General features: G+C 39.6%; 1 long non-coding RNA gene across 1 annotated transcript in view; it reads left to right on the forward strand.

The window, feature by feature from the left end:
* Window positions 1-10239, forward strand: part of LOC143412400 (uncharacterized) — a 95196-nt gene extending 84957 nt beyond the window's left edge. The window contains exons 2-5 of the long non-coding RNA XR_013096075.1: window positions 4951-5039; window positions 8385-8497; window positions 9479-9604; window positions 9713-10239. This is a non-coding gene — a long non-coding RNA (uncharacterized LOC143412400). The remainder of the gene's footprint in view (window positions 1-4950; window positions 5040-8384; window positions 8498-9478; window positions 9605-9712) is intronic.
* Window positions 10240-10549: the final 310 nt, after the last annotated feature.

Genomic DNA, 10549 nt, shown 5'->3' on the forward strand with positions numbered 1-10549 from the left:
AGGCCCGCCTCCTAAGCAGGTGGGGAGCAAACAACGCTGCAGCAAAGAGTCAGAGTTGTAATGGCTGAGAGCGAGATGCATGACGAGAACGCTACTGACTATGAACTCGTGGGTGAAAAAAATGTACCTCGCTTATTTGGAGGTACATTGGATTTGATAAAGACGACGTTCTCCAAACACAGGTACTTGCCGAACACTCGTGGCAACCACCTGAGGAAACACAACTAATCTCCACCATCCTCTTCGGACGATCTGATATCCTCGTGTTGGTGTTGTTCCCACATCATCATAATAAATGTTGTTCCAGGTTCAACATTGCAAGTGACCAGCTTTTTCTGCCTTTGAAAAATACCGCCTTAAAAAAATCTACTTCGCTTGCAAGAAGAGAAACCGCTTCTGTCCGTCGATCCAGGAACTTGAATTCTTTGCATTTCAGGATACTTTTCTTTAATAAACGGTAAGCATTATACATATTGTCCTTACAGAGGCGGTTTCTCTTCTCGCAAGTGAGGTAGATTTTTTTGAAAGCGTTTGTTTTTTTCGAGGTCGCGGATGACATCAGGAGAAGGTGATTCGTCACTTGCAATGTTGAACCTGGAACAACATTATCTGTGATGATGAGGGAACAACACCAACATGACGGTATCAGATCATCCATCATCTTCAATACAACCACAGAGAACTGTTTGAAGAGTTCCAGAAAGATAGCAACCTTTGTTTGGCTAACCCTAATGTTAAGACAAAGATCACAGCAGTCCAACAGCCGTCTCTGTATCAGAGTTTTTCAAGTGGAACTCTATGAGAAAACGTCAAAGCTCTACAAAGCAATAACAGAGGCCATTACACATTTTCTGGCTTAAGACATGATGCCTATAAATACAGTTAGTAGAGAGGGCTTCACCAGTCTGATACATAAAGTGGACCGGAGATACTGCATCCCCTCACCAAACTACTTTTCCCATGTTGCCATTCCACAAATGTACGAAACATGCCGCAAGACCGTAATGTTTGAACTGAGCCAAGCTGAAAACTACGCAAGCACTACAGACCTATGGTCAAGTCGTACAACGGAACCATATATGAGCTTCACACTTTGAACTGAACACATGGTGTCTAGAGACTGTGTATTTTCCAGACTCTCACAATATAATTTAAGTTATGTTTATTTAAAACTGATTATAGAGACCGGGAAGGATGTCTTTCAGAATTCAAGCCTCAGGAAAAAAATTTATGGGGACAGTGTTTCAATGTTAAAGTGCACTTTGTTATTACACTGCTAATACAGCAGCTTTCTTTAAATAAAACTGTTGCAGTAAAACTTTAATTATGTTTTTTTTATTTAGTTTATCGCAATATTGATCACAGTTATCGCATATCGCAGGTCTTCCTAATATCTTGCAGCCCTAGTTTAGATGCTGGTCGCCCATCTTTAAATATGTCAGTGGTTCTCTCCTTAAATCGCCATGGCAACTTGTGTCGTAGAACAGGTTAAACCTTTGGGGTCAATGGGTGCGCCGGCGTGTCAAAATCACATGACCAATTTAAGACTACACAGCTACAAGATGCAGCAGCTCAGTCTCCATTTCAACTTGGGTCGAAAGTGCGGACTTCAAACTATACACCAGTTTTTTAACTGTGTTGATGGGCCACATAAAACCGGAGTTATGATAAAAAATACACACAATGTTTTTTTCTGAAGAAAACAGTGGTGTTTACAGTGGGAAGAACGGTAAAAATGGCGTTTTCTACGAACAGCGCTAGCAAACACTCTCGGCTTGCGAGTGAAAAAAGAAAAAACACCCCTTCCCTATTGGTGTTAGAATTTACCATGCCAGCGAATCAAAAAATAATAAAGCAACATGTGACATTTGGTTGTTTAGGGAGAAGGGGAAGTTTTTAGGAGTGACACCCGCGACAGAAAGCGGGCGAGCGAAAGAAAGGGAGAGAGCGAGTTTTCATATGTGAAACATTAGTAACGTTTAGCGTGTTTGGAAGCTGTAGTTAGTGTGTTGTGTAGTTGTTGTTTTGTATTGTGTGTCAGTTATACTGCTGAATTTCACATTTTCTCCAAACAAAAGCCACCAAAGGTAAATTTCAGTGTAAACGCTGTCTCCACATGGAAAACAGGACTGATACACCTGCTGTCAGACCTGTAGGGTTTAGGCACACAAACTATTTTTTTGGACTGGCACAAATAATTTGTGTGCCTTCTTATTTGATGCAGCACACCTGATTGTTCTGTAAATAGATTTAAATTGTTATATAAAAAATGTCTGAGGTCATGGCTGCATTTTTAGGTAAATAGTACCTGATAACTTTGTTGTTTGCAAAACTTGTGCATAATTTTTAGAAATGTACAATTTACATTTCAAGTTATGAGAATGATTCATTAAACATGTTTGTGGGTTTTACAGTAAAAAATAACTTTTCTACTCGGATTTTGAATTTTTTGTCTGAATTCAGATCAATTGTGCTAATATAGTATACCAAAATGAAAAAAAACCCTCAAATTTCAGATATTTGAGGTTGTGCTGAAAAACCCCCGATACCAAACAAGGCAAGATTAACAGTTTCTAAAGGTGAAATATAGAGGTAAAATCAAAAGTAGTCGAAAACGGCCAATTATACTCTGAATCCCAGAGGGTTAAGATCCAGGTATGAGATCACTACCTATTGAACAATCCAGAAAATGGTGTCACCATTCCCAGAAGATTCCTTGGCCTCGACACGGTTAGTAGGAGGGTGTTTTTTAAGTCTTTATGTTTCCCTGATCCCTGGCTTTTAACAACAGTTTGCATCTTGTTATTCTAAATGAATTAATGTATGATTCTAAAACAAGACATCTAGAGTGTACTTGATGACCTCATATCTAACATCTATGCTTTTATATTTAAACTTTCTCTCAAACCCTAATTTGGTGATTTAGAAAAGGTATATGTATTATTCTCTGTGATTCCAACCTGCTGTTGTTGTTGTCTCTTACACAGTGCTGGAAACACCAAACACACACCAAGAATGTCTGTTCAATCAGTCACATTAATCACTTTGATCTGGAGCAAACAACAAAGATTTCCACATCTCCTTCCTCAGGGTTTAGGACAGTAAGCTTCAACCATCAGCCATCAACTTAGAACTAAACACCAGCACTGAGCGCACCAAGTGGTTAAACTATTAGCTGCCAGTACACCAATCAGTGTGACCAAGCAGCTGAGGGGCAGATTTATAAAGGAATAATAAACTGTAACGACTGTAACGCATGTATATCTGTTCATAACTCCTCCCAGATGTGTGAATTTATCTGAATTGAAATTTTGATATAAACTAGCTAGGGTCATTATTTTTATAACAGTCAGATCCTTACAAATTATATTTATTATTAGCTGATATCAAAACAACCTGTAACATTATGCGTACGTAGGGCTGGGCGATATGGCCTAAAATTCATATCTTGATATTCTTTAGCTGGATGCTGACACATGATATAAAGCATGTCCCAGACGTCACACAGACACTTTTATTAACATACAACGTAGATGTACATTAAAAAAAAATACTCCAAAATAAATTATCAAGATTTATTAAATAATACTCCATGAATAAAATATAACAATGTTCTTTTGTGCCTAACAAAAAGATCGTAATTGTGCAGTCAAATGTAAACTAAAAAGTCATAGAGCATAATAACAAAGACAGACAGATTTTGCAGCTGCTCTGTTCCCATGTTGCTGCGTGACTGATAGCTTTGAGTTTGAAATCTACTTCGTACACATTTCTCTCAACAAGCCCCAGTTTAGGGTCCATTATGCACACACAATACGGTAATATTATGTTGACGCGCAGTACGTATTACTCTACGACACTTCTGACTACAGTAACCGTAATGCTCCGACAATACATCAAGCAGTGCGGCTTCTTAGCTTACCATAAAATTGATTCGACATCAGTAAGCACAACTAGAATTCATACATAAGACGCACCGGATTATAAGGTGCACTGTCGATTTTTGAGAAAATGAAAGGTTTTCAAATGCACCTTAAAGTCTGAAAAATACGGTATATGAGTTTTGTAAGGTAGATTGTTTCGGGGCAGGAGGACGTTTGTTTGCAGCCATCAAAAAGAGAAAATTAAAAAAAATAAAAAGGTAAAATTGAACTATGAAGAAAACGCGGAGATGTCAGAGGTTCATACCCAGTGGTCTACAAAGTGGTCCAAGGGATCTTCCAGGAATAGTGGCGCTAACTTTTGGAGAACTGATTGGTCAGGAGGCGATGATTTCAATCCCTGTTGATCTATAATCTAGAACGTAACTGATTCTAGGACAGTTCACAGCACAAGTTACCGTGTTGATGATACTATTTTAGGGTCTTACTTTACAAAGCCTTAAAGAATGCCTTTAGGAAACTGCTGTTGTAGCTGTTTGAAGATATCAAACGACAAATGATTTGAATATATGCTGGTAAGCAGTGAATGACCTTGTGTAGTTAACTCTGAGGTTAGAGCAAATCCTGCTTCAGGCCTGCAGGACTACTGAGTTCAGAGGAAAAAATCGACTCAACTCTGGGATATTTGTCAGCTTGACAGGATGAAGGCCGACTGACATTGAAGTTTTTTTAATGTATAAAATAGAAAATATAATCTTAGTCTTAATCTTAACATACAGCAAACATTTTTACTGACTAATAGATAACCAGATGAGATGGTGTGTGATGCTACTATTGAGGTAACAAACATTTTCTAATATTAAACTAAAGAAAGGAAAATTCCCTTTCACTCAAACATCAGCCGGTGTGCTCCAATAAGAGGACTCACACCTGAACAGCGTGCTGAACTTTGATTAGGCCAGATTGAATAATGTGACTGATTTTTGTGTTATAATTAAAACAACAGCAGCAGTATCAGTAGGACTGTGCCTGCTGCACTGACGTCATCTGTATGTGCTTTGTTGTGTAGACGGTGGTGGATCTGCAGGAAGAACTGAGGACGTCCGTCATGGACGAATCATCATCATCAGAGAGAAGAGAGAGAGTCCGAGCTGAGAGGTAGAGATGCTCTTGTTTGTCTCATGGTTCAGATTTCAGAGTCACAGACGATGGACAGAACTCGTGTTTCCTTTTCCTGTGATGGCCAAAAGCTGTGGCGTCAGATTGTAGTGTGATGTCAGGCATTTGATTCTCACTTGAATTCTTAAAGGAAGATTTGGGGCCAGATTCACTAACATCTACAGCAGCACACAGCCTTGTCTGAGATTAAAAAGCTGCTGGATGTACTCGGCGTCAGTTTGACTGTTGTATTGTTTCAGCTGGTTTTATGGCGTTTGTAAGAGTTTCAGGAGGAGAATATTTAAACTAGTCACATAAATATGAATTTGAAAGCCTGTGGCGCACAACTTATTGCAAATTGTATAAACTTAGCCCCCCCTCCAAAAATTGTCTTGCTCCTTATCCCTAAAAGGAGGGAGGAACATTACCAGATAGAGTAATGGTTCTTTGCACAAGCATTTTAAAGCTGCTATTGCTTTGGCTCAACTCAGTCCTCTCACTGAGTGTTTAGAGGCATAATACGGATTTATGCCTCTAAACACTCGGATTTTACTGAAACGGAGCAGAAATGAGCTGAGTTGTCTTTATGTCAGCGGTGTGCAAAGAGCGAGCGACTTCTCTCTGATGAATCTGTAACTTTGTGGTTCACAGACTCAAATGCTCAACTGCGGTTACAATTTTTATTTTACAACACAAGTAATCCTTAATATTGGATGGACTGTGAAGACTCTTACAAATGAAATCAACAAAAGAAACAAACCCTCAAATTTCCAAAACATTTATCACTGCTGTAACACGTTTCGTTGTCCTCAGCTTTACTAAACATGTTAGTATCTGGGTAAAAGTGATACAGTGACACCAAATACTAAAATTATACCAAATAAATTGATCAAGAGGGCTCATCTCGCCTGATAGGAGGCAACAATCTGCAAACAGTCAAAGACTGGACTTGAACTAACTGCAGTCACTCTCGGGAGGAGCCCAGGATTTCAGACCATAAGGGCTCTATTATTACTGTCCGTTTTCCTTTTTGCACAGAATAATTTGCTTTGCGTTTGTCAAGCCACTGCTAATACTGTAAAACAAGAAAAGCTGCCCCACTCTGGTTTCTTGTTACGGCTGTAGGTCCGGGTCCTTATGGGACATCTGGTGGTTCCGGACCCGGATCGCAGACTCCCGTTTTATAAAATAAAGAACCAACGTCAAGAGCCAATTGAATTTCTGATTCATAGATGCAAGAGCGTAGTGTCGGCTAGGCTAAGCTAGCCTTCAAGGCTGAAATCTCACCTGCAGACGAGGCGGAGCAGACATGGAGAACACCGAGGAAAAAGTACAGCTTTCCGGAACCCCCCATCTCGTACTGGTATCTTCTGTGAAGCTGAAGATAAGTGTTATAAATGTGTAGAGAAAGCAGGCTCGATACCGCTGTTGACCGGCACTTCTGAAGCACAGGCACTTCCTTGTTTTGCCGCCTCCTGCTTTCTTTCTTTCTTTCTTACAGTTATATTGGCGGTTGGCAAACAAGTGAAAGGTGCATTACCGCCACCAACTGGAGTATGGTGGAACGACGCCCAAAAAAAAAAAAAATTCTCAAATCCTGCCAAACAGGTTCCCCTCTCTTAAAAACTGAAATAAGGCCTGATAACTTTTACTTCCCGAGTCCTGCCGCAACAACTCAACCAGATCCAGTTTGATTTTTAGGTTACTAAGATTTTGAATCAAATGTCTCCTCTCAACCTGATACCTCTGACACTGCAACATGACATGTTCTACAGTTTCCTCCACCCCACAGTAATCACACTTGCCAGTACTATGTTTCCCTATCATGAACAACGTACTATTCCATTCAATATGTGGAATGGCATTTCCAGATGTTCCAGGACTAGATGTTTTCCCTGATTTTTCTCAAGGATGCCACTCACAGGCTCACCTGTGTAAATCTGTAGATATGAGGAATAGCTGTTTTTTGCATCACAAGCTGCCATGATTTATATATCAGATTGGCCTGGATTGCTGGCCATGTATTACCAGAAGGAGCATTTTCCATGGAAATGGACTACGCTGTCACCTCTGAAGATCAGAGCTAAGAGCTTGGAACGGGCGGACTCTTTTTACATCTTTAATATATTCTGCAGGCTTATTGGGCAGTGACGTAAACAGACAGTAATTGGAGGACTGTTGAAACCTTTATTTACAGGTTTATAGGAAAACCTTTATTCACAGGTTTTCAGCTGAGTGTGTACGTGGTGGTCGGTGTGTGTAAGTTCTAGTCGTACTTGTCTTCTTTGGTATCTGCGCCTCATCACTACGGTGTTGGTCTACAATAAAAAAGCACAGAGAGATCTATATCAAAATTCTACAAACTCGTCTAAGTTGTATAATTTTCATGTTAGCAATTATAAATGATACTGTTGCTCACCTGCTGCTTCCTGGTTCCGATATTGTGAAATATCTGGGGAAATGATGCCCCGGGGCCCACAAACAGTTTATTGGTTTCTTAGAGGAGGAGGAGGAGGTAAGGTATGAGTAGAAAGTGTGGGAATTTCATTTATCTTCATAGGATTATTTTTGGTTATTGTTTTCAATGTGGGGATGTTGGAAATGTTTGAGAATATTCCAGGTATTTTATAGATATTTGTTATGTAGTATTTTGTTTAATCCTGAGTGTAAACTGCAGAATGCTTTAATCCAATTAACGAATCCCAGAGACTATCAGTGGTCTTGTATTCGGATCTGTACACTACAGATACAAGAAGATGGGAATCCACGTATTCTTTATCAGTGTCATTCCAAATGTCGCCATCAACTTCTTTTCTTTCAAGATTTGTCACAGCAATGATGTCGTTCTTGTCAATGGCATAAAAAGACACTTATTCTTGTCACAGCAAACCTGGTGAGCCCAGGTTAATGCCATGTGAGCCAGGAGGTGCTGCACTTTTGGATTTGTATATTTCAGCAGAAGCAGCTTCAGCACCTGTGACCTCCTCATCAGATGTGTCTGTGTTGATGCTCTCTATCATCCTCCTCGTCAGAAACTGGCTCATCCATATTGCAATGCTGTTTTCTGTATTTTCCTTCAGCAAAGATATCATCCACAGCTTGGCTTATTGTAAATCTTCACATATTTGCGTTCTGCAGACATGCAACTCACCAAGTAAACTGAGTTGTTCTGCACATGCCGTACATGACTGACTATGTTGATCTGTACTCTACTTGTAAGTTTGAGTCACTGTCCCAGAAAGTAAGAACTTTCTGTTGGAAAATATAAACTTTTTCACTTCTCCTAGGTTTTAATTCAAATAAAAACCTGTTAAATATATATATATACTGTTTTTGTACCAACAGAAAGGTGCTCAGAGGAAGAGGGCGGGCTTTACTTGGTGTCAGTGACAGAAATGAAAAAAAGCTCAAATGAGTGAGAAGGACGATGAAGGAAACATCTGTGCTGTGTCTGCTCTGTAAGTAGAATCTCTGTGTTTGTTTGAATTCTTGTACTTTGACTGTCTGCTCTCCTGATAACTGATGATGGAGGAGAAGACATGATTTGCTCTGTAGGACTAAGGGTGTACATGCAGGTCTGGGTTTTCTGTACAACGAAGGTGGTTCCCTTCTTACTGGGGTGAGTCGCCATGGTAACTTGTGCTGTAGGGCAGGTTGTCATCCAGATGAAAGATCAAGAAACAGCTTTTTAATCGATCGATTTAATTTCCTTTTGGGACAAACTGCAGAGATTTCCATGTCTCCTTTGTCAGGCTGTGGGACAAAGTGTTTAAAGTTTCAGAGCTCTAATGTGCAGCTGTCACCCTAATAATACTCACTTCTTTTGCCTTACATCTTTCTGTGTGAGCAAATGTCTCCATCCAAGGTTGGGTGGGGTCACTTATGTGAGACGTGTCCCCATGCAGTCCTCCACAATCCTGACTGCGTGGTGCTAGAAGTGGATGTTGACTGGTTGATAAGTGGGCGAGGATAGCACATGGTGGTGATTTCATACCTGCCGATTTCTAATTGGCTCCAGAATAGGTTATGTTCACAGCACAAGTTACCATGGTGATATTATGGTAGTCTTTACCTTATTATAGCCTTATAAAGCCCACTGATGCAATTGTTGTTATGATCTGGTACTATACACACTGGAAGTGTGTTTGGGGTCACTCTCCTATCAAACAGGATAGGAGAGTTTGAGGACTTGACTTTAATTCTGCTTTGTTTGTCAGCTTGACAGAATGAAGGGAGACTGACACTGATGTTTATTTTTAGTATCTGAAAATAAAATATAATCTTAATCTTAATATAAATAAAGCTTAAATGACTAATAAAATGTGTGTATGTCTGTCTTTTTCTCCGTGTTTATTTTGCCATTTCGGTTGCTTCCTTGTACTTTTACTTTAAGATGAATCATTTCAATTAACCTCAATAATTATAATCAATTCTTACAGGTGGTCCAATGTTTCTGGATTACCCACAGCCCCCTCTGTCTGCATAAAAGCAGTGCTGGAACATTGGTGTACCATGGCCTCGTGAGCATCAGGGGAACAGCATTGTCCTTGTTGCTACAGAAAATGGTGAGAAAAAGTAATTAACAATGGAGGAGAGACAGACCATCATAACAATTAGATGTAGGTCTTGTAGTCTGATGAATTATAATCTGAAATCTTCGGTTCATCACGCAGGATCTGTGTACGCCATCGAGTAGGCGAAAGAATGGTTACACAGCATTCTGCAGCGCCATGCAGTACCCTCTGGTAAGCTTGAAAATATGGAGTGGTCAGCACGGTCTCCAGACTTAAACCCCATCAAGCTGGTTTGGGATGAACTGGACTGAAGAGTGAAAGCAAAGCAACCTACAAGTGTCAAACATTGTAGAAAGAACACCATGGCTGTGTTCAGCTGTTATATCTGCCAAAGGTGGCTACTTTGAGAAGTTGAGAATACATTTGTCTTTAAATTGATTCTGATTTCTTTTTTAACTCCAATTGCTTATTTGTACTGTGCTTTCATTTCAGAGTACAATGAGACATTAAACTGGATCATTTCCAATAAGCTCTGATGAAGCTGGATTGACTAAAGTTATTGTTTGTGTCGTGTTTCCATGTGTTCAGTAACTTTACTGTTATCTGTATTTTGTTTCTAAGTGCTGTCGTCTTCACAGCAGTGATCTGGTTTCTCTGCAGTTTCAATAAACTTTGGTCTCACTTGATCTTCTGTTTGTTTCACAAAGATGTCTGATGGACAACCTGAGTTGTTGTGATGAACCCAAAACACTTCAGTTTTCTTCAAAGCAGATAAAGTTCATGTGAGCCACAGACAGCAGGAACGATTTCACACATGAATCTTAGTTACTGTGAAGTTTGTCTGTTGACAGCAGAGCTGATTTGATTGCAACTCATTTAATGGACAAAATAATTTTCAGGTACAGCTGCACTCAGCTTTTTCTGTATCTACACGATGGATCATTGTTCATTATAAAATATGATGTGAAAATTTAACCCCGTTTTATAAAATGTTTA

This window comes from Maylandia zebra, unplaced genomic scaffold (genome assembly GCF_041146795.1).
Source record: "Maylandia zebra isolate NMK-2024a unplaced genomic scaffold, Mzebra_GT3a scaffold02, whole genome shotgun sequence".
NCBI classification, from domain to species: domain Eukaryota; kingdom Metazoa; phylum Chordata; class Actinopteri; order Cichliformes; family Cichlidae; genus Maylandia; species Maylandia zebra.